Source organism: Stomoxys calcitrans, chromosome 5 (assembly GCF_963082655.1).
Source record: "Stomoxys calcitrans chromosome 5, idStoCalc2.1, whole genome shotgun sequence".
In the NCBI taxonomy this organism is placed as follows: domain Eukaryota; kingdom Metazoa; phylum Arthropoda; class Insecta; order Diptera; family Muscidae; genus Stomoxys; species Stomoxys calcitrans.
Genome location: NC_081556.1, coordinates 4,261,811 through 4,287,930, shown reverse-complemented (window position 1 = coordinate 4,287,930; position 26,120 = coordinate 4,261,811). Strand labels below are relative to the sequence as shown.

The window sequence follows — 26,120 nt, the reverse complement described above, 5'->3', positions numbered from 1 at the left end:
CAATTTCGCCTTTATCGGCCTAGATTTGGATATAGCTGCCATATACGCCGATCTCTCGATTTAAGGTTTTGGGCCCATAAAACGCGCATTTATTGTCCGATTTCGCCGAAATTCGGGACAGTAAGTTGTGTTAGGCTCTTCGACAATTTTCTATAATTTGGCCCAGATCGGTTCAGATTTGGATATAGCTGCCATATAGACCGATCTCCCGATTCAATGTCTTGGTCTCATAAAAGGCACATTTAATATCCGATTTCGCTGATATTTGACACTTTGACTTATGTTAAGCTTTTCGACATCTGTGACGTATATAGTTCAGATCGGTTTATATTTAGATATGGCTACCAAAAAGGCCAATATTTTGTTCTACAAAATTGACCATGACTTGTATTTAGTAGAACACTCAATGTCCATGTCGAATTTGATCCAAATCCGGCCATATTTCAATACAGCTGCTATGGGGGCATAAATTATGCATTTTTCGCCGGATTATGATGAAATGTGGTTTACATATATACACGAGGAGGTGGATATCCAAATTTCGGCCCGGCCGAACTTAACGCTTTTACTTGTTTTATTTTATTTTATTATATTTTATGTTATTTTTTTTTATTTTTTTATTATTTTATTTTATTATATTTTTATTTTATTTTATTATATTTTATTTTTTTATTTTATTTTATTTTGTTTTTATTTTATTTATTTTATTTTATTTTATTTTTTATTTTTTTTATTTTTTTATTATTTTATTTTATTTTATTATATTTTTATTTTATTTTATTATATTTTATTTTATTTGTTTATTTTATTTTGTTTTTATTTTATTTTTTTTTTATTTTATTTTATTTTATTTTATTTTAAATTATTTTATTATTTTATTTGGTTTTTATTTCATTTTATTTTTTCTAAGAGCAGAATTTTGGTTGCGGCACATTCTTAGATAACTCCCATTTATCTATATTCACAAGCGCCACCAACCAGTCGATGTGCGAACTTCAAATTCTTTATCTATATATAATTCATCTATGATAGCAACACAATATATGGGGTTCTATTTAAACAAATTCTCAATTTGATTAAATCCAGTCTGAAATTCTGAATTTTCTTATTCAAATTATCTGCCTTGCCATCTAAAATATAACCAGATTAGGCCAAAGACTACAACATACACTACAAACAGAAAGCTTTGGTATAGGCACATTTTTCTACAAAAACAACGAAGGAAATCTAATATACAATATAGGATATTCGAAAATACTTTTCCCATGAAATAGTAGCGGAGATGAGGAAACCTCACAACGAATATTTGATGACGGTATTGAATATTCCTTCGTGTAAGGACCACAAGGCAGCTGGAGCCGATGTATTGTTAGCTGAAATACTTAAGACCGAAAACGACGTGCAAATGAGCGGTATATCTAAGCTCGTCACCGCTATATGGCTAGAATAACGTATTCCCAACCAGTGTTGCCTTTTTTAGTAGGTTTTTTATTTTGGTAGGCTGTCCCCAATTTTTGGTAGGTTTTTCAAAGCCGTGGATAACTCAAAATTCGTTTCTGTGTATGCGTTAAAAGTGCAGAGCAAAACCATGGATGTCGATTGTGAAGGAGTCTCACTGCTTCAAATTTCAGTAAAAAGACCATAAATTCTGATATTGACAAACTGGTACCAAGGTTAAGGGATCTCTTCCAAATTTTATAAATGGGAGCTATATCTTAATCTGAACCGATTCTATTAAATTCAATAGCAATATCGAGAGTCATAAGGGAATCCTTTCTGCCAATTTTCGTGTGAATCAGTTAACAATTGACCAAATTATTGCAATAATAGACCAAATCGGACGAACATATATAAGGGAACATTATCTAAATTTGAACCGATTCCTATGAAATTCACTTATAATGTCTAGATTAATAAAATAATATCTCGTGCAAACTTTCCTGGGAATCGGTTTACAAACGGTTTTCTAATTTCAATAGGCTTCGTCTCTAGGCCCAAGAAAGTGCTTTTGCCAGATTTGAAGACGATCGGATGCAAACTGCGAACTGTACTTTGTACACAAATTGACATGGATAGACAGACAGACAGATATAGTTCCCACTTTGTACCTACCTACCTACCATATAGGTGTAGGGTATTAATAAGTCGGCACCACCCAACCTTGCCTTTCCTTACCATCTTCCGATTTGTCTTCCTAAACCCTTGAAGCTGCAATTTGGCTGAAATTTTGCACACAGTGTTCTATTTTGATTTCCAACAATTGTGCCAAGTACGGTTTAAATCTGTGTATAACCTGATATAGATCCCATATAAACCGATCTTCCGATTTGACTTTTTGAGCCCCCGGAAGCCTCAATTTTCATCCGATTTGGCTGAAATTTTGTGCATGGTCTTCTGTTATTACTCCCAACAACGGGAGTCATAACAACAACGGTCTATAACATGATATAGCTCCCATATAAACCTTTCTTCCGATTTGACTTTTTGAGCCCCCGGAAGCCTCAATTTTCATCCGATTTGGCTGAAATTTTGCATATAGTATTCTTTTATGACTCTCAACAACTGCCCCAAGTACGGTCCAATTAGGTCTTTAACTAGAAAAAGCTCTTATATTTTAGCAGAATCCATGGTGGTGGGTTCCCAAGATTCGGCCCGGCCGAACTTAGCACACTTTTACTTGTTCGCGTTTCAATTTGCCATGATTTCCAACAGCCGCGCTAAGTATGGTTCATATCGGTTTATAACATAATGTAGCTCCCGCATAAAACGATCGTCCGTTTTGACTTCTTGAGCCTCAAATTTGAGCAATTTTTCTCCGATTTGACGGAAATTTTGGGTGCAATGACTTAGTATGGTCGAAATCGGTTGATAATCTGGTAAAACTCACATTGGGCGATCAGTTTGCCCAATTTGACTTCTTGAGCCTCTAGGGGGCTTAATTCTTATTCAATTTGGCAGAAATTTTTCATGAAGAGTTTTGTTTCGACTTCCAAAAACTATGCCAACAATGGTCAAGATCGCCCATATAAACCGATTTCCCGGTTACTTCTTGACTATCTAGAGGGCGCAATTCTTATCCGATGTGGTTTAAATTTTGCTAATATCGCTTTGGTATGACTTCCAACAACTGTACCAAGTATGATCGAAATCAGTCCATAACCTTATATAGCCACCATATAAACCGAACTCCCAATTTGGCCATTCTTATCTAATTTGGTTGAAATTTTGCATATGTCGTTTTGATATGATTTCCAACAACTGCTCCAAGTATGATCTAAATCGGTTGATAAGCTGATATACCTGCTATATAAACCGATATCCCAATTTGACTTTCTGAGCCTCTGGAGGACGCATTTATTACTCGATTTGCACTGAAATTTTGTAAGTGGTGTTAATATAAAACTTCATATAGCTCACATATATTAGAAAAAGTCATTGAAAGATCTTGTCACATGCGATGCATGGTGGAGGGTATATAAGATTCGACCAGGAAACATAACGCGCTTTTCTTTTTTCTGTTTCTGTTTTGCTTTCTTTTTTATTTTCCAAGAATTATAAAATTTTGACAAAGTTTTCCATAGAAATAACATTTAAGAAAATGTTATAGGAAATGAAACTTTCGCCAAAAATTTTATAGATAGAATTTTTAGCAATTTTTGGTTAAACAAAAATGTTGCCAAAAAATTTGTCTGAAATTTTTTGTTAATGCAGATATGTTTCAAGATTTCGAAAATGGATTTTAAGCAAAAAATACATCAAAAAGGACATGCCTTATAAATTTTTTTTTTTCAAATTTAAGTTCTGCTAGTACTGGCCAGTATGTAAGCCTTATAAAACGTCTCTATAAGAGGTTTCAATCAGCGCCTCCTTAATGACCCATCTTGCAAAAAGCGAAACTTAATTGTTGAACCCAAACTCAAATCTGAAGTCTTTCATTGATATGTGAAAAATCTGTCCTCTGTTGCTCAATAGGCCTTTTCAATATTTTTTCAATAAACTTTTAATAACAAAAAGATTATCCAATACCACGCATTAATTCCTAATAAAATAAGGGACAAAACAAAAACTTCTTTAATTCTCCAAAACTTTAGAGATGATATAAATTTTTAGTCTAAAAGCGCGAATTTTTTAAAAACATGTTCAGATTTATCCGCCTAGATATTTTAGGAAAAATTTTGGATTGTTTTGAGTTTTAATGAAGCTTTTATCAAAAAATTATGGGCTAAACATATTCCTCCAGCGGATGTGTTAAAAATAGTTTTGAATATCTTATCATGGATTTTCTGAAAATTGTTTAGAAAAAAAAATTTAAGGTCTAATGCGTATTATTTTTAAAATTTAGTTTTGACTTCTTTAAAAACAATCTGATATAAAATAGCCCCCAATAAGTAGCCGTCGTCATATAGTCTTCAAATCATACCAAGGAAAGTATTAAAATGTTCAACAAAAGTGTAACAACAGTCTTTCAAAGAATTTTAATGATTTTTTATAGAAAAATATTTTCTATAAGAACTAATTTAATGTCTTAGAAGTTTTTTTTTGTCATTTTTTAATGTGCTTAAAACCCATTTTTAATTAAAAAATTTTTTTTCATTTTAGAGTATTAAAAAAAATATTTTTTAAAACAGTCCTTCCCTTAGAAAAAAGTAAAAAAAATTCATATTTACATTTTCCAAGACGATTTCGGTTACTTGATAAAGCTCTCTGGCTTTTTGTTAAATTTTTGATTATTTTGATCCTTCAACACTTTCGAATATATCAAACACTTTGAACTATATGTTGTGAAAATTTTTCATGCATTGAAAACTTTTGTCACAATCAATTTATTTTATTTATGCTTTCAATCATCTATCAAATGCTTCTTTCACTTTTTTGCTACTTTTTCAAGCATTCACAAACTTTATTTATTTCTCAAGATTTATTTTGTTATTTCCAAAAATAGAAAGGTAGGTCTCTCTGTTGTAGTAGTAGTAGTAGTAGTGGCAGATGAAAAGGGTTCTCCTGTGTAACGTTTATCACGAGTATCCTGTGCAGACTGATTCAAAATTGGTGGAAAACGTGGCTTTTACGTGAAGTGAATTGTACAACAGCGGCGGCAATGCCACACAAAAAAACCCCCCATTGTGGGGGTGAGTATGTGTTGATGTGTATGAACGAAAAAGAAAAACACAAGCATTCGCAAGATGTACGACCAGCAACCAAAACGAGCGAAGTAACAATTTAATGCGCAAAATGTAACTAACCATGGGCCTTATAGAGGCAGCAAGGAAAAAAATGTTGTGTCTTTTGTTTGAGAGTATCAATGAAAAAGAGGCTTTCACACACACGCACACACACACAAATACCAAGCACTTGGCCGCTGTGGCGAGAGTAAAAGTGTGAGAGTAGCTAAGATATGAAAAAATATCCCAACACATAGGAATAACAAACAGGCGGCTTGAATGTGGCAAAAAGCAACATGTTGTAAAGGAAATATTCTTTAAAAACCCACAAAACAAAGTCCCACAGTACGCCCCAATGTGAATGATGCTAGCAACAAAGAAACTCCAAACAAACATGTTGTGCTGTATAAAGATGAATATGTTTATAGACATTGTCCCTAAATGTTTCAAACCGACTTGGCCCCCTTACCAACACTTGAATATACATGTTGCTTGGTTTTTAGTTTATGCAACATGTTTATGGCAACAATTTATTTAATGGATTTTAATGTCAGCCGTTTAACTTAACAAGAAACGGCATTTCTCTTTGCCAAAAGCGAAAAAAGTAATTGCCAAAATTTAACTTCACGGCCATTATGTTAAATCTCATGGAAAGCTGCAAATACTTAACCACAATTCCCAATGGTCATTTGTTTGTGTGTGTGTGTGTGGTCGTGCCTTGCCTTTTTTAGAACCCTTGCAAAACAACACTTTTATATGTAAATGCAAAACCAGCCTTTTTTCTCAAACACCCTCTATCCAATGTTGCCCCTTTCACTGCTACTGTTGAAGCCCAAGGGTCACTCTTTGTTTGCTAATGTTTGGCTGTTTATTATTTAAACCACAATTAATTGTTGTTGTGGCAGTTGGTGCGGCTATAGCTGGAGATTTGCTGTTGGCTCGTTGGCTTTCCTGGGCTGCCTCGTTTCTTGTTTTGTTTTGGCTTCTATCCCAACGACAGCATGCTTTTATAGTCAATGACTTTCTTCACGCTTGCCACAATAGCCGATCCTCCTACCCCTTAACTCAACTCACTGCGATTTTGGGTGTCCCAGTTAAAATACTGGGGGTGCTTATCTATCTGTTTTGTTTGGTTTTTCTTGTTGTTGGAAACTTGGTGAAAGTTTTCTTCTTTACCACCAAGTTCGTCCTAGCGGTCGTTTTTTTGTGTAATTCTTGAGTGAAGATTTATGCATGTAATTTTGTTGTTAATTGTTGAAATTTATATAGCAGGCGACATATATCTCTATTTATTTAAGACCTCCAGCTGGTTTAGATAGATTAAAAGTTTAGGCTGTGTTGGAATGTTTAGTGTATTTGAATATGATTCTATAAGAACGTGCAAGTAGAGGTTGTGGGTATGGGTGTATAGATGTGTGTGGAAGCGTGTGAAAGCATGTAAAAGGACATATGAATTGACTTATGGATATTTTGGGAGAGATTAAAATGTAGATTTCGCATGTAAGAGAATGAAGAGTCATTTACATATGTATCAGGTTTTTATAAACTTATAATAACAATTAAACCATTACCGCCTTCTCCTTAATTCCCTTGGTCAAATTATATTAAAATATTATTTTTCAAAATTTTTTAGCAAATATTTTTTTTATGAAAATTTCAAAAATACTGTTAACAAAAATTTATAGCTTTTAAAAAACAAACTTAAAAATTGTTTGATATTTGTAAATTTTTAAAATTTTTGTTAACAAAATTTTTTAAGAACAAATGAAGAAAATCATTTGAAAAAATAACAACTCACAAGTAAATGTGTGCTAAATTCGACCGGGCCGAATCTTGGGAACCCACCACCATGGATTCTGCTAAAATATGGGAGCTATATCTGGTTACAGCCCGTTTTGGACAGTACTTGGCACAGTTGTTGAGACGCATAACATAAACATTACAGCCACATCGGATAAAAATCGCGGCTTGTAGGGCTCAAGAAGTCAAATCGGGCTAACGGTTTATGTGGAAGCTATATCAGGTTCTTGACCGATTTGGACCGTACTTGGTACAGTTATTGGAAGTCATAACAGAACAATACATCCAAAATTTCAGCCAAATCGAATGAAAATTGAGGCTTCCAGGGGGTCAAGAAGTAAAATCAGTAAATGGGTTTATATGGGAGATATATCAGTTTATTTACCGATTTAGACGATACTTAGTACAGTAATTGGAAGTCATAACAGAACACCACATCCAAAATTTCATCCAAATCGGATGAAAATTAAGGCTTCCAGGGGCTCAAGAAGTTAAATAGCGAGATCGGTTTATATGGAAGCTATATCAGGTTCTTGAACGATTTGTATCGTCCTTGGCACATTTATTGGAAGTCATAACGGAACACTATGTGCAAAATTTCACCTAAATTGGACAAAAATTTGGGCTTCCAGGGGCTCAAAAAGTCAAATCGGGGGATCGGTTTATATCGGGAGCTATATCCAAATCTGAACCGATATGGTCCATTTGCAATCCCCAAGGACATACATCAATGTTAAGTATCTGTGCAAAATTTTAAGCGGCTTGCTTTACGCGTTCGACCGCTAACGTGATTTCGACAGACGGACGGACAGACCTGGCTAGTTCGACTCAGAATGTCGAGACAATCAAGAATATATATATATATACTTTATGGGGTCCTAGATCAATATTTCGAGATGTTACAAACGGAATGACGTAGATTAGTATGCCCCCATCCTATAGTGGTGGGTATAAAAACGTGTTTAGTTCTACCGTGCCAAACTTTGGGTACCCACCACCATGGATATATTGATCATCTTATTTTATTATTACAACTCTACCATAACAATAGTCATATCTAAATAGAGGCTTATCTTTTTTTTATTAAGTTCCCGAGAACTGTAATAAAGGATGATTTTTTAGCTTTTATCTTTTTGGCAACACTGGTTTAAACCACACCCGCACGTTTCGTGTTTTGTTTCACTGTCAAACATCTTCCGTTTGGTCTATAATTGATCTATTAATCGTCTTACAAACGAACAACGCTTGCAAATTAGTGAATTTTATTGTCAAAATGCGTGCTCTGTTAAGAAAGTTCATCGCGCGCTTCTTCCATTTTATGACGAACCTCATTTTTGGCTCAATGGGTACCTAAATAAGTAGAAATGTCGATTTCGGAGTGAAGATCAGCCAGAAGCACTGCAAGAGCTACCAATGCATCCAGAAAAAGTTAAAATTTGGTAAGGTTTATATGCTGGTGACATAATAGGACCGTACTTCTTCAAAGATGATGCCATGATGAAAAACTTTCCTCACAGTTTCAAAGAAATCAGTGAATAAAACCGCTATTTATGAAATTAAGAATTCGGTCTATATAGCAGCTATATCTATATATTGTTCGATCTTAGCCAAATTTGGGTCTGATGTATGAAAGTTTAAAACAACTCACTGTGTAAAATTTTAGCGAAATCGGGAGACAAATAAAGCTTTTATGGGATTGAGACACTTAATCGCAGATCGGTTTGTATGCCAGCTATATCTAAATATAGGACGATCTGAAGTATATTTGGATCGGGTGTCGAGGGGCTTAAAAAACGCAATGTTTCAAATTTCAGCGTAATCGGGTAATAAATGCAGTTTTACAGACTTGAGAGCCTTAATCGGCAGATCGGTGTATATGGCAGCTATATCTTAGTATAGTCCGATCTGAACCATATTTCGATCAGATATTGGGAGGCTTACAACTACTGACTGTTTAAAATTTCAGCGAAATCGGCAGATAAAGGCAGCTTTTAATGGCTTCAGACCCTTAATATCGACCGACCGATCTATATGGAAGCTATAGCCAAATATGGTCCAATCTGAACCACATTTGAATCGGGTATTAGGAAGCTCATAATAACTCACTGTTTAAATTTTCAGCGAAATCAGGTAATGAATAAAGCTTTTATCGGCTCAGACCCCTTATCGGCGGATCGGTCTATATGGCACCTATATAGATTTGGCACTGTTTCAAATTTCAGCGAAATTGGATAAAAAATAAAGCTTTTATGGGCTACAGACCCTTTATCAGCAGATCCGTCTATATGGTCCGCTTTGGCTCGTTCAAGAACTTAACCTTAGTGCGTCAAAAATATGTATCTGCGCCAAATTTCAGCTCAATATCCCAATTTTTGAAGGCTGTAGAGTGATTAAAACAGATGATTACAAATCGCCTTAGAATTTTACGACGATCCAAATTATATATGCTTCATAGGGTTGGAAATGGATATTTCGATGTGTTGAAAACGGAATGACAAATTAATATATCCCCTATTCAATGGTGGTGAGTGTAACAAGAAAAAAAAATTTTTTTTTCTTAAATTATTTTCAACAATACTCTTAATAATAAATATTTGAAATTTCATCAAAATCGGATAAGCGAATCGAGGGTCAGGCGTTAATGGGTTAAAAGCCACCTGTCTCACATGGCTTTTAAGACAAACTTCCCCGAAACTCCAATTTCCTTGCGTGCAATACAGGCGTCCAGCTTCTGCATATGTTTCTTAAACTTAAGCTAGTCGGGCTTTCTCGGATTCCGGAATGGCTTCGTGTTTCCTATTTCGTTCTCAGGCTAAAAACTTATTCAATAGAGGTCTTAAAAGGAGCACAACTGAACCATTGTACATTACAAGCGTCACAGCGGCTATAACTAATTCGCCGATCGGCTTATACGCCGACCTTCTAAAAAGAAAAATTGCGTTAGGTTTTGATACCTACTGACTACGACACTACTTCGAATCTTACTTTTTGCTAGAGGTGAAATCGGCTTCAATTTGGCGTTGGCGCAGCCTGTTTATGAACCAATCCTGATCCATAGATCCTTGCCATTTACTTTATCATTTGCTGTCGTTCGTTCGATTCATCGTTTCATCCTTGGTTGTGCCCTTTTCTGGGCTTGGTACTAAGCCTGCCGTCTTTTAATGTTCGTTCACGTTCTTGTCTGTAGCATTTCTTAAAGTTTCGTTTGTATTAGCCGAACCACCTGGGACCGCAAAATGTTACACCATATTTATATTTATCATAACCTAGTACATTCTGAAGGCCACCCTGCCGCAGAGGTTGGCATGTCCGCCTATGACGCCGAACGCACAGTGAAAAGTGGAAAGTCTGCGATTTTGGAACAGATAGAGATATCTTCATGAAATTCACAATCACAAGGAACAAAAATGCGAAAATCTCAAAAAAAAAATTGAGTAAAATTTTTTGGACAATATAAAATATACCCCGCACATTTAGGCTTGTTTTTTACAGCGCTTTTAAAGCATATCAAAAAAAATTAAGTCAAATCTCTTGGACACTATAAAATATACCCCACATATTTAGACCTGTTTTTTGCAGTGCTTTTTAAGCATTTTCCAGCAAAAAAAATTTAAATGAAATTTTGCATATAAACTGGATAACACCTCTATAACCATGTTTAATTTCATGAAGATATCTTAATCCGTTCAAAAATGACAGACTTATTTCCCATTCTTTCTTTTCCCATCCCACTGTGGAACGCATGGATTCAAACCCAGCCATGAACATCAGATAAATTTTCAGCGGTAGTTATCCCCTTACTAATGCTTGCTACATTTGTAAGGTATCCTGCATGTTAAAACTTCTCTACCAAGTAGTGTCGCTATGCAGCACGCCGTTCGGACTCGGCATAAAAAATGAGGCCCCTTGTAACTGAGCTTGAAACTTTTATCGGACTGCACTCATTGATATGGGAGAAGTATCCCCTGTTCCTTAATGGAATGTTCATGGGAAATTTAGTAATAAGTAGTACATTCTGACATGGAAACTATGATTGCTCTTGTCACGGATCGTCATGCCTGTAGACCTTACATCTGCTTCTGATAACCTAACGAGCATTTGTAGCCCTCTTTCCGTTTATTGTCGTCTATTGTACGCAACTCCATCAAAAGTTAAAAGTCCAACCCATGTCTGATCCAAGAATGCCCTCTGGATATCCTCTTCATCCGTTTCGTGAAGCTGGATTGTTTCAACTCCCAAAAGTCTGTCGATAGTACACTCACAAGGCTACAATTCAATATTGTTTTGTCTGAATCAAGCGTTGTAGGTTTTTGGTGTAATGCTTGTGTCCACATGAGGGTGGGACCTACATATATTGCAGCCCTGCCATTTCATTTAAACATAAGTCCTAATTCTAATACATCTGCCTTACTTTATTTATTCAAACTTCAAACCCAACAAAATTTGTTGATTTTCATTCTTTGTACAAGAAATTATTTGCAGCAAGGTTTGAGACATTGTGACAGTTGTCAAAGAAGCTTATCTTCAAACAAAATACAACATCCCTATGTATGCATGCTGGAAACATAACAAAACTCATTCTAATGATGTAATATTTGAGATGCTGTTGTGAATATTTATTACCACAGAGCAAGTACGAGGACAATTCCTTTATGTCCTTCTATCAATTATGCTTAGAGAATTGTTGGCTATATAAATCATTTATTACAACGACGATGAAACGCAACAATCTACAGAGGAGGAAGTTATTACAAATCCGGTTTCCGTCCTAAACAGTTTTTGGGAGCAGCAGCAGTCTAAGACTTGTCGCTTCGATTACGACCTCCTTATGATTAATTGCTTACTTGTATTTGTTAAACAGCAAGGGCGACTTGGGAAGTGTAGACTAACGACAACAACGATGACGATGACAATAAGTAAAGTAATAAATGTCATTCGTTGGTCTATTCGGTCTGTTGCTAACAATGCTGACAATGATGTTAATCATCATATCTCTTAGATTGCAACTCATGAAATTATTATCCATAAAAAGTTTAACAGGGTGCTGTGAGAACAACACCTTTGTGAGTGTGTCTATAGGACCTTTGTGTCTCATTCTTGCCATGAATGCTGTATTGCCATATTTTTGTGTTTAGTGTTGCCTCTTAAGTTTTGTTAAATAGTTAAAATAAATTTCAAAAAATATAAACAAACTTTGGAAAATACAAAAAATATTTATCAAGGACCAACAAATGACAACCCTGTCTTTGTGGAGCAAAATGCAATTTTTGCGAATAATTACAAGAAAAAGTGGGTATATCACAAAAAGGAGTTTAAAGCAGAAGCCGCGTTTATTGGGAGTTTCCTGAGTCTTGAGTCTTGAGGTCCTCTTAAAGGAGAGAATTTCTCCGGTTTATATGACACAGTTGTTGGAAGTTGTAACGGAACACCGCATGCTCAATTTCAGCCAAATCGGACAAAAATTGAGGCTTGTAAGAGCTCAAGAAATCAAATCGGTAGATCGGTTTATAAGGGAGATATATCAGGTTCTTTACCGATTTGGACGGTACTTGTTACAGTTATTGGAAGTCATAACAGAACACCACATCCAAAATGTTATCCAAATCGGATGAAAATTGAGGCTTCCAGGGGCTCAAGAAGTTAAATCGCGAGATCGGTTTATACCGATTTGTACCATACTTGGCACATTTATTGGAAGTCACAACAGAACACTATGTGCAAAATTTCACCTAAGGGGCTCAAGAAGTCAAATCGGGGGATTGGTTTATATCGGGAGCTATATCCAAATCTGAACCGATATGGTCCATTTGCAATCCCCAAGGACCTACATCAATGTTAAGTATCTGTGCAAAATTTTAAGCGGCTTGCTTTACGCGTTCGACCGCTATCGTGATTTCGTCAGACGGACGGACGGACATGGCTAGAACGACTCAGAACGTCGAGACGATCAACAATATATATACTTAATGGGTGTTAGACGAATATTTCGAGGTGTTATAAACGGAATGACTACAAGAATATACCCCCATCCTATGGTGGTGAGTATAAAAATATCGATACCTCTGCTTTATACTTCTAACTTATCTTGCATAATCCGCTCAGCTTTTCTTTTAATTTTTTAAAATATTGAATTTTGTTCCTTTATGTTATGTTTTCCTGTTTTATAAAACAGCGTTTTTTACCATTGGCAACTTAGTTCTCATCTCTTTTATATTCAAGTAGTCCACTGTAATAAAGTCTCCTTTTATGGCTGTGTGCAAACAGAAGCAATTAATGTTTTAATAGGCAGACAATATTTTGCCAGTGTAACAAAAGCAAACAAAGCCCCATACTACAAAAATAACTTTCTCACTCTCTTTCACTCGCTTAAATGTAATGAGATGTTGCCTAAATGTTTGTTAAATCAACAATACAGGTCATAAACGCCATTTGCGAAGGTCTTTTCTTGAAGAGTCCAATTGTATTCATAATTATGTAGACACATTATTCGTACAAGCACTCAGCCTCATATGTATGCATGTGTGTATGTATGTAAGAAGCGCACAAGTAAACAGCACAGAATACTAATGCCAACCATAACAATAGTAATCATAAACAAACAAACAAACAAGAAGCAACAACATTTCCCCTTCCTCCTCAATAACTTTGTAGACATTTGAATTTTGTGTAGGAGCAATGATTTTGGTGAGTAGGATTTGCAAGCAAACCCCCACTTGCCTTTGTCAAATATACGCCACAGCAATTAGAGAGAAAGAGAGAGAGAGAGTCGAGAGGCAAGGAGAGTTTCATAAGTTTGCCCTGTGCAGCCTATTAAAATTGTTTGCCTTTGTTTTGCTTGGCTGTAAAAGCAACTCTGCTCTGCCCTATGAAGGCAGAGTGAGTGAGGTTTACAACATGACCAAAACATGAATTATCATTGTAAGTTAAAAACCATAACGTCTGTTGTTCGAAATGTTGGTGGCTTTGTGCATAGGGGAATGAACGTCCGTGTAAGCCTCTTTTGCTCTTGAGCTTGCTTCTGCTTGGTTTAGCAACAAGTGGCCTTATTTGCCCTCAAACATATTTTGCTGCTACTTTTAAGGCTATGGCGTTTTTCGTTATTTTTCTGTTGCTGTCCTGTAATGTAGGCCGGCACTGGGCCGGAACAGCCCAAAGGGACAATGCCAGTAAGTAACATATTTTCCTGTTCTCTATAAAGCAAAATCAAACAGACGGTATGTGGTTAATGTTCATTGCTGAAAGAGGGCTAGGGAGAGAAAGAGAAAATAAAATAAATAATTTAAAGGAAAATATTTGAAAACTACTTAAATAAAACATATCCCCCGTGTAGACAGCTGTAAAGAACAAAGCAATAAATATGAGGACAAAAAGGATATTATGAAAAATTAATATAATATTTATCTTTGAAATAAAAAAAAAATTAGGAAATTTTAAAGAAATTTTCCCTTTAAAAAAAATCTTTAAAAATTTTGTCTTTACAAAATTTGATAGGTATTTAGAGGAAATTTCAGGGAAACTTTTTCTTAGAAAAACCTTCATATAAATTTTTTCTTTAGAGAAAATATCAAGAATATGTTGTCTTAAGAAAAAATTTTCACAAATATTGTGCTTAAAAAAAATTCATAGACATTTTTTCTTTAAAGAAAATTTTGTCTTAAATTTTTATGGAAATTTTGTCTTAAATTTTCATGGAAATTTTGTCTTTAGAAAAAATTTCAGGGAAATTTTGTCTTTAGAGAAAATTTCATGGAGATTTTGTCTTTAGAGAAAATGTCATGGAATTTTTTTTTTTAGAGAAAATGTCATGGAAAATTGGTCTTTAGAGAAAATTTGGTGGAAATTTTGTCTTTAGAGAAAATTTAGTGGAAATTTTGAGAGAGAAAAGTCATGGAACATTGATCTTTAGAGAAAATTTCATGGAAATTTTGTCTTAAAGGAAAATTTTGTCTTAAGAGAAAATTTCATGAAAATTTTGTCTTTAGAGAAAATATCATGGAACATTGGTCTTTAGAGAAAATTTGGTGGAAACTTTGTCTTTAGAGAAAATTTAGTGGAAAGAATTTAGAGAGAAAATGTCATGGAACATTGGTCTTTACAGAATATTTCATGGAAATTTTGTCTTTAGAGAAAATTTCTTAGTCTCAAAAATGGAAGTCAATTTCGTGCTCTATTCCCAAAGACTTTTCATTTAAGATCCATACTGCCATGGTCGGTAAATATGTCCGATTTGAGGGGTTTTTTTGGGGTGAGGTGACCCACGAAACACTTGGTACCACAATTGGATATCTGATTCGCTTTCCACTCTCAAGTATCTTTATTTGATTCCCATATTGTAGTGTTGGTCTATAAATCCGTTTGGCGGGCCGCAAGGCCACCTCTCGGCAGACGAAGATTACACTATACAAGACACTAGTACTACCCGTGTTGTTATATGGTTCTGAGGCATGGGTACTTGTGAAAGCAGATGAGGCAGTCATTGGAGTATTTGAAAGAGAGATTCTTCGTAATGGACCAGTTTGCGTATATGGACCAGTTTGCGTTAATGAAAAATATAGGCAACGTATGAACCACGAGCTGTATGATCTGTATGACTACGATAGCATAGTTACACCCATAAAAATACTAACGGCTGCGTTTACTAGGTCATGTTGTTAGAATGGATGAAGAAGCTCCAGCAAAGAAGTCTTTTGAAGGCAAACACGGTGGTACACGCAAACCGGGAAGATCAAAAGCCCGATGGAAAGATCAAGTTGTGGGAGACACCTCGCAACTTGATGCCAGAGATTTTAGAATAAGCGCAGAAGATAAAGGCGCTTCGGATGCTATTCTACGTACGGCTAGTGGAAAAAATGTTCTATCATATCCAATCAAAGCAAAGTATGTAAGACAAAATTTCAGGAAAATGTTTTACTCACTTCTTTTGTTCCATTTTGTGTTATTGGCAATAACACTAACACTTAGTGTTATTGGCAATAAAAGCTTCTTCTTTTCATGTCAACTCTTCTGCAAGGGATGCATGAGCTTCGTTTTGAATGGCTTGTTTTACTCACTTCTCATAATGATGCAGAAAGTCACACTGATATCTTACTTACTTATCTTCAGTGTTAGCCGTTGTCTGGGCCCACAATAGACAATTTTATATAATTTTGTTTAAGTTACATATGTATATATACATTACTTTACCAAAAAAATAAAAAAATGTCACCCTTTGCTATAACTTTTAAAAATTATTATCACTTGTTTGCATATTTTATTCTCAGAGATTATTGCATTTCCTTTCCTTCCTTTTTGAATAATTATCTGAACTTTCATAAACTCTTACATCTTTTTGGCAGCTACATTCGTTATCATTGATGTCATTTCGTTTGCTTTATGCCCACAATACCACATATTGGAAAAGTTTGCAAACTATGCCTGTGGCTACAATTCTTTAAAGATGCCACAACACAAACACACTCTCACTCACTCACACACTCGCACACAACAATAAGATAAAGGCACAAATAAAAACAGAAAAATAAAAGAAATTGAGTCAAGCTCATGCTGTGCTACTGCTACTGCCACTGCATGGGCTAGTGACTGCATTGAAAATGTGGCCCATCTTCATGCCATTCCATCAAATAACATTTCATTGGCCTATTGCCAATTTCTAGCTTGGAGTACATCTTTATAATGGGACACCCAACACAAATGCATTGAGTAGGCCTTATACACAATGTAACACAATCAAAATTTAAGGTGCGTTGTAAAATGCCTTACAAAAATGGCTTAGAAATAAACCCTGAAAACTTCATTCCCATGCTGATTGAAATTCTTCAAATTAATGCACATATCAACTGTGTCAGTGTAAGTTTTAAGCAAAATCCCTAGTGGTGGCTACCCATGTTTCGATTAGAGTGATTTTTCTTGCCTTTACTTCATTTTGTTCCTTAGTGTTATTGGCAATAAAAGCTTCTTCTTTTCATGTCAGCTCTTCTGCAAGGGATGTATGAGCTTCGTTTTGAATGGCATCATTAGAATGCATTTTAGGCATAAGAGCACAGTTGAATGGTTGATATCATCTGAATACAATTAAGGCATGAGCATTAGTTTTGCTCGTCTTATTTTTTTAAGTCAGGTTCATTTGTTTAAACAAACCAATGCTAGGAAATTTGAAAATCAAATCAATCTGAAAAAAAAACATTATATTCTAGCCTTAATAGACCTCGTTTTATTTGTTACATGCTTGAACGAAATCTTTGCTGGTTTCCGTTATGGTAAATAGGCCAAACGATTTTATGGTGGCAAAATTCTGGCCCTTATTTGTTTTTCATTTCGCTACGCGTTATCATCAAATGCATCTGTAACATGGCGCTACTACATTGCTGCATCAGCAGACAACCAAAACCAGCAACAATAGCAACAGCAATGGCAATAATAACAACAGTTAATTTGATCACGTTCACATTGTGCAAGACACAATTTGGTTTTCAAAAATACATCTTCCGCCATTGTACTGAATGATAATGAAGCCATTTCATATCCTCCATTCTCCTTAGATTCGTGGATAACTTTCAATTGTTTGTTGTGTGCAAGTGTGTGTTTGAGTTTCTGTGTGTTTGTGTGTGTGTGTGTCTCTTGCCGACATTTCTCAAATGAGGCCAAGCAAAGAAGACACTTTTAGTGAACCAATGAATACAAATGGGTAAGCTAGCTGTGCTGGTGTTTAAATTGCGTAGGAAATAAATTTAGCAAAAGGGATTTTCTTAGAAATTAAAAAAAAGATTTAGAAAGAATATTGAAAAAAGTGTTTAAAAGAAATTCCTCTTATTAACAGGAATTTGAATTTGCGCCAATTCTCAGTTTGTAGAAAAGAGAGGTATGGGGAATATTAAGGTTACTCCTTTCATTTAATCTCTCTCTCTCACTCTCGTACACGCTGAGAAATGCAGCGCGTAGATGTGTAGGTAAGCATGTCCGCTTATGCGGGAACATAAAAAAATTATTCAGTAGTTTTTATATTCTAACTGGCATTCCGGTGGTCCGCTTCGCTACCCCCGTTTTTGGTACCCACTTTTTAGTGTAGGACTTCCAAAAGCCCGGATAGGTACTCAGTTCGTAAGATTATGAATGTTCGTAATAATTGCGTATAAAATTTCAGAAATCGGCCCCCTACTGTAAAGAAAGTTCCAAAGTACGAAATAGTTCCAAAGTACCAAATAGTACCAAATAGTCCCAAATAGTACCGAAGAATCACATAGTTCCAAAGTACCAAATAGTACCAAAGTTCCAAAGTACCAAATAGTACCAAATATTACCAAAGTACCAAATAATAGCAAATAGCTCAATTTATTTTGTCAAGGTATAAATGAATCGCAATTTTGAGCGCTTTAGCTAAATTTGTAAAGAAAGTACCATTTTTTATGTTTTAGTACTTATTTCTCACTTTTTGGTATAAAAAAGGACGAACTTTGAATGGATCAATTGCCTACATGTACCTACATACTAATCCTCTAGCTCTATCTGCAAAGAAAGTACCAAATAGTACAAGTTTTTGTACCAAACTGTATGAATTTTTAATAGGTCATTTAGTCCCCTATCATTTATGACTTAGTTGTACCTACATGCTAATTTCATCTATGAGCAAAGTATCAAATGGAACCAATTTTGGTACCAAAACGTCCGAATGGTGAATAGATCATTTAGCCACCCAATATTAATTTATTAGTTACACCCACATAGCAAAATACAGACCTCAAAATCCATCACAACATAAAGTACAATATGGTACCAATTTTGGTACTAAAATAAAGGAATTGTGAATAGATCATTCAGTCATCCACCATATATTTCCTAGTTGTACCTACATGCTAAATTTCAGACCTTTAAATATATCTATGAAGAAAGTACTAAATAGTACCAATGTTGGTACCAAAATGTGCGAAAGGTGAATAGATCTTTTAGCCATCCAATATTTATTTATTAGTTGTACACACATGCCAAATTCCAGACCTCAAAATCCATCTGAACAGAAAGTACCATATGGCACCAATCTTGGTACTAAAATTTACGTAGTTTGAATAGATTATTTATTTATCCATCATATATTTCTTAGTTGTACCTACATGACAAATTTTAGATCTCAAAATCCATCTGAACAGAAAGTACAAAATAGTACCAATTTTGGTTCCAAAATGAAAGAATTTTAAAAGGTTCTTTTAGTCATTCATCATTTATTCCAAATTTCAGACCTATAGCTCCAACTATGAAGAAAGTACTAAATAGTACCAATTTTGGTACCAACATTTTAGAATTGGGAAAAAATCATTTGGTCGGGCATCTTTATTTCTAAGTTTTACCTACATCACAAATTTCAGGCTTGATTCTTTTTTTTTTTGCGGGATAAGGCTGGTACTATATTCGCTTTTCGCAATATTTTTCACCGATTACTTTTTTAGAAAGAAGTTTTGAAGGGAAATAGTCTTGCTGATTTCATTCAGTAGGACTTTCCCTCATTACTTATGGTAAAAATTTAAGATTGATTTTTTTTTCATTGTTATTTGATTATCGGTCAAAAATGTAATCGTGAAGGAACGTTTCCGTCCATTGTCGTATGCTGGACTTTATCGAATCGGTTGTACCGGTTTAAAATCCACCATATATCACCTCATGGTACAGATTCCACCTCGGAACTACTTTCGCATTATTTTGAGCTGGACCCCTAATTTGGTGCTTAACCATCTCCTCCATATAGTGTCTGCGTCCAGAAATCCGCTTTGTGATCTACGCCATTGCGTCGAGGTCCATATTTTTCCGTGTGTCCACCTTCCCCGTTTCTCGTTTCCGTTGCTAATTAAAACTAGTTTTTGCTTCTTCTGTGCGTCAGAGAATATGTCAGCTAGCAGGCAGCTGTTGTACATTGCGAGTAGTACGTTGGAACGGTCGGCTGCTTTCACTTTAATGACCTCTGCGGGTATGTCAACAGGACCTGGTGCTTTCTTAAGACTCTTGGCGGCGGCTTGCGGTTTCTCAGTGGTGAACAGAAGAATGTTCGATTTAGGTTCTGTCTCAATGTCGTCCTCTGTTGTCTCATGTACTGGGAATATTGTTCACTATGTTGTACATGGTATCCGCACCTACATGTCTACTGAGATATTAGTTGAAAACAAGTAAAAGAGTGCTAAGTTCGGCCGGACCATGGGTAGCATTTGTCGAGATCTTTGGGCGGTATCTCCCTTTAGGCAAACAAAGAATAATAAATAAGAACTGTTATGCTATTCGAGCTGTATCAAGTTATAGTCCGATTCGGGCCATAAATGAATTAAATGCTGAACATTGTAGAAGTCATTGTGTAATATTTCAGTCCATTCGGATAAGAATAGCGCCTTGTAGGGGCTCTAGAAATAAAATCGGGAGATCGGTTTATATGGGAGCTGTATCAACCTTTTGATAGTTTCAGACCATATTAAACACCTATGTTGGAAGTCATAAGAGAAGCCATTGTACAAAATGTATGCCAAATCGGATGAGAATTGCGCCTTCTAGAGGCTCAAGAAGTCAAGATCCCAGATCGGTTTATAGGGCAGATATATCAGGTTATGTACCGATTTGTGTCATACTTAGCACTGTTATTGGAAGTCATAACGAAACACCTCGTGCAAAATTTCACCTAAATCGGATAAGAATTGCGCCCTCCTGCGGCTCAAGAAGTCAAGTTCCAAGATCGGTTTATATGGAAGCTATTCCAATTATACTTAGCACAGTTGATGGAAGTGATACCAAAATACCACGTGCAAAATTACAGTAAAATGGGATAATAATTGAGCCCTCTAAAAGCTGAAGAAGTCAAGACCCATGACCTATGTATATGGCGGCTATATCAGGTTATAAACCGATTTGAATCATACAGAGCACAGTTGTTGGAAGTGATACCAAAACACCACGTTCAAACTTACAGTCAAATCGGACGAGAATTGCGCCCTGTAGAGGCTCAAGAATGCAAGACCCAAGATCGGTTTATATGGCAGCTATATCAAAACATGGACCGATTTGGCAATCCCAACCGACCTACACTAAGAAGAAGTATTTGTGCAAAATTTCAAGCACCTACCTTTACTCCTTCGAAAGTTAGCGTGCTTTCGACAGACAGACGGACGGACAGAGGGACAGACGGACAGGCTGACGGACGGACAGACGGATAGACAGACGGACAGATAGACGGACGGACGGACAGACGGACGGACGGACAGACGGACGGACAGGCGGACGGACAGACGGACGGACAGACGGACGGACGGACAGACGGACGGACGGACAGACGGACGGACGGACAAACGGACGGACGGACATACAGACGGACGGACAGATAGACGGACGGACGGACAGACGGACGGATATGGCTAGATCGACATAAAATGACATGACGATCAAGAATATATGTACTTTATGGGGTCTGAGATGCATATTTCGAGGTGTTACAAAGAGAATGACCAAATTAGTATACCCCCATCCTATAGCGGAGGGTATACAACTTATATAAGCAGTTATGAAAATCGTAATCTTCGAAAAATTCTATGAAGTTTTGCCCACGAAACAATGAGTCGCAAATCTTTCGGGTTTCAAGAACAAACTCGCATTTTTTAACAAATATTAGGCAAACTTCCGAATTTGCCGTTAAAATGAGGAAGCTCGATTTTTGATTTTAGACCAATGGTTTCTTCGACAAAACTTCTTAAGATTTTTCATAGAATACGATTGTGAGCCATGTCTCAATTCAGGAGTCAGCATGAAGTTCGAAAAATTTACCAAAGAAAGAAAGCTCGCTGCTACCAATATCAACTACTCCCAATGTCTGATAGTAGTCTGAATCCAAATCAAACAATTTTCATCTAAAGTAATGACACATTAGCGAAAGGCCAAAACCTCTGATGAGAACTGAACCCTCTTCATTGGAAATCCGAGTTCGCATGTACCACTTAGCTACAGGGGCGCTTTCAGTAAATTTACCCTTTTACAGTTCTTAATATTCTTACTTAATTTATATCTATTGTTTCTTGACATTTAATTGGATGATATTTCCTACAGCACATATGTCCACGTCACTATTTATCCGCAACATTTCAATTGATTTCACTTCAATTCGGCAATCATTTTTGAAGTTTTTGAAATGTTCTTATGTCCATGAACATTTTATAAACTGAAATAAAAATGTAATTATTTTTAAGACTTAATGTATTTGGTAGTCATATATTTCAATTTCAAAAGGGAAATGAACAGCAAATTGATAGAAATAAAATTTTAAGCATTCCCACCACAATAATTCAACGGAAATGACATTCAAACTGTTCGAATGTGTGTTCTAAAAAGGGAATTCAGCAAGCAAATTACCCCACACAAAACACCAGAACCATTGCCATCAATATTCAATCAATGCAATTTTATGGCACCCCCCCTTTTTCACTTCCCACTTCCAACTTTGGTCTCTCATCAAACCACAACAACACATGATACTAGAATCACAGCAACAATAAATTATTTGCCGTTTAACAAATTGAGTATAAAAAAGATTAATAACATTTTATTTTTGTAATATGTGTTCATTTAAATGCTATAAATTCTTTATAGTTTTCATTTTCACACCAATGTGTCGAGCATTTATTTGCCACAAACAGACACACACAAACACCCAAATAAGGCGAAATCAAAACAAGCCATGGCTCATGGCTCATGGCTCCTAATGGCAATTGGCCATTGGCCACATTGACTGACATTCATTGAACAACGATCGATTGATAATGCCATGCCCCACTCGCCCTTGCCACAGAACACAACACATCACATCATCACGGATGGAAAACCATTTAAAAAACTTAGTTTATGAGAAATGTTTGCCAATTGTTGTTTGTTTTCAGGCAAAAAAACCAAACAAATTTTGTGAATTGTTGTTTTCTGGTGTTTTTATTTAAATTCTTTGAAAATTTCGCGCCTTTTGGAGACCATAAAAACCCCAAAAAACAACAGTCATAGTTCTCAGCATATTAAAGGAAGTCATAAAGAAACTTTTCAGTTGGCCCCAAGCAAAGCCAAAGAGAAACTTTTCGTTTTTTGTGCTTCAGTCAAACATTTGTGTAAGAGTTTTTCTTGCAATGTAACGCACAGCACAAGCCCAGCTGTGGCCATTTTTTTATGAAAAAAAAACTGATGAAAACGACTCTGAATCTAGTTTGTTGAAAATCCTATGTAAATTTTACAGCGAGAGGCAAGAGGGGGTGAGTAACATACAAATTACATTGTTTGATTATTTTTATGGCACTTTGGCAACACAAAAAACTTTAATGGAGTGTCAGCATGATTTTCAATCGTATTATTGGTGATTGAATAAATTTTACAATTTCAATTTCCATTGTTTCATCATTGGTGAGGGAAAAAAAGTTATATGGCAATCTCTGCCTAGAATGCTGTATTTGGGGAACTTTTGGCATTTGAATGATTGGATAATTATTTGCATTGATTTATTTCAATGAAGATTTGCAGAAATCAGAATAACAAATTGGAGATGACGTTAGGAAAAAGTATGGGGATTCGAATTTTTTTAAATGGTGTTTGTTTTATATGGCCATATGGCCTAGTGGTCACTCCAGTATCAAATTGTATAACCGTTGAACGCTATAGCCTTATTTAACCCATTGCTTGCCATTGTACTCACATAAGTAGAGCACAGTAGAGATTTTAGGATCTACATATTTAGGAAAAGAAACTACACTTGGAACTATCGGGTTTGCTTTATTTGATCAATCATTCTTTTGAAATTTATTTATTTTTATAGCCAACACCGAAGGATGGGGGTATATTCATTTTTGCAACATATTGAAATATCCATTTCCGACCCTATAAAGTATATATGTTCTTGATCGGCGTAAAAATCTAAGACGATCTAGCCATGTCTGTCCGTCCGTCTGTCTGTTGAAATCACGCTACAGTCTTTAAAAATAGAGATATTGAGCTGAAACTTTGCACAGATTCTTTTTTTTGTCCATAAGCAGGTTAAGTTCGAAGATGGGCTATATCGGACTATATCTTGATATAGCCCCCATATAGGCCGATCCGCCGATTTATGGTCTCAGGCCCATAAAGGCGCATTTATTGTCCGATTTTGCCGAAATTTTGGACAGTGAGTTGTGTTAGGCTCTTCAACATTCTTCTTCAATTTGGCTCAGATTTAGATATAGCTGCCACATACACCGAGTTTGCCCCTGTTCCTTAGTGGAATATTCATGGGCAAAATTTGCAATAGATCGATCTCTCGATTTAAGGTTTTGGACCCATAAAAGGCGCATTTATTGTCCGATTTCGACGAAATTTGGAACAGTAAGTTGTGTTAGGCCCTTCGATTTGGCCCAGATCGTTTCAGATTTGCATATAGCTGTCATATAGACGGATCTCTCGTTTTAAGGTTTTGTGCCCATAAAATGCGCATTTGTTGTCCGATTTCGCCGAAATTTGAAACAGTGAGTTGTGATAGGCTCTTCAATATTCTTCTTCAATTTGGCTTAGATCGTTTGAGATTTGGATATAGCTGCCATATAGACCGATCTCTCGATCTAAGGTCTTGGGCCCATAAAAGGCGCATTTATTGTCCGCTTTCGCCGAAATTTCGAACAGTGAATGACGAAAATAGTATACCCCCATCCTATGGTGGAGGGTATAAAAGTTGGATATCATCTCACGGTAGCGCTCACCATTCACAGTTAAGTTACGATTCGCCATGTCTTTGAAGAAGTACGGTCCAATGATGTCACCAGCCCATAAACCACACCAAACAGTGACTTTTTCTGGATGCTTTGGCAGCTCTTGCAATGCTTCTGGCTGCTTTTCACTCCAAAATCGACAATTCTGCTTATTTACATACCCATTGAACCAAAAATGAGCTTCGTCGTAAAATGGAAGAAACGCGTGATGAAATTTCTTAACAGATCACGCATTTTGATAATCAAATTCGATAATTTGCAAGCGTTGTTCGTTGGTAAGACGATTCATGGGTAAATTATAGACCAAACTGAAGATGTTTGACAGTGAAACAAAACACGAAACGTGCGTGAGCTGTTTAAACCAGTGTTGTGGAAAAGAAAATAGCTAAAAAACCACCCTTTATATTCTTGATCGTCTCGATTTTCTGAGTCAATCTAACCATGTACTACCGTCTGTCCAAATCACGGTAGCGGTCGAACGCGTAAAGCTAGTGCTTTGCAATTTTGCACAGATACTTCTTACTGGTAAAGGTCTTTAGATATAGCAAATGGGCTATATCGGTTCAGATAAGGATATAGCTACCATATAAACTAATCTCCCGATTTAACTTCTAGAGCCCTTACAAGCCGCAATTTTAGTCCGATTTGACTGAAATTTGGCATATAATGTTCTGATGCGATTTCCAACAACAGTGCCAAGTACAGTCCAAATCAGTCTATATCAGTCCTTATATAGCTCCCATATAAACCGATCTCTCCATTTGATTTCTTAAGCCTCTAGAATCCCCAATTTTTGTCCGTTTTGGCTGAAATTTTGCATATAGTATTCTGATGCGACCTCCAGCAACTGTGCCAAGTGCGGTCTAAATCGGTCTATAAGCTGATATAGCTCCCATATAAACCGATCTCCCAATTTGATTTCTTAAGCCTCTGGAATCCAAAATTTTTGTCCGATGTGGCTAAAATCTTGTAGATAGTGCTCTGTTATGTTATATATCCAACAACTGTGCCAAGTGCGGTCCAAATCGGTTTATGACCTGATATAGCTCCCATATAAACCGATCTCTTGATTTAACTTCGCAAGCCCCTAAAAGCCGCAATTTTTGCTCGATTTGGCTAAAATTTAGCTTGCTGTGTTTTGTTATGACTTCCAACTGTGCCAAGTGAGGTCCAAATCAGTCAATATCCTTACATAGCTCCCACATAAACCGATCTCTCGATTTTCCTAGTTCACTTCCTAGAAGCTTTAATTTTTGCCTGGTTTGACAAAAATTTAACTAAATTTATTTTGTGTAAATTTTTAGTATAACCCTAGGTGAAGGGTTACCAAGATTCGGCCCGGCCGAACTTTGCACGTTCTTACTCGTTTTTTGCTTCCACCTCCATGTTTGACTTTGGTTTGGTCCCCTTTTAAAAGTTTTCGATATTTTTA

General features: G+C 36.0%; 1 protein-coding gene across 1 annotated transcript in view; it reads right to left on the bottom strand.

Annotated features, from left to right (window-relative positions):
* LOC106096304 (calbindin-32) overlaps positions 1-4,938 on the bottom strand; it is an 81,697-nt gene extending 76,759 nt beyond the window's left edge. The window contains exon 1 of the mRNA XM_013263987.2: positions 4,668-4,938. The gene's annotated coding sequence lies outside the window, so the exon portion shown is untranslated. The remainder of the gene's footprint in view (positions 1-4,667) is intronic.
* Between the last annotated feature and the right edge of the window lie 21,182 nt (positions 4,939-26,120).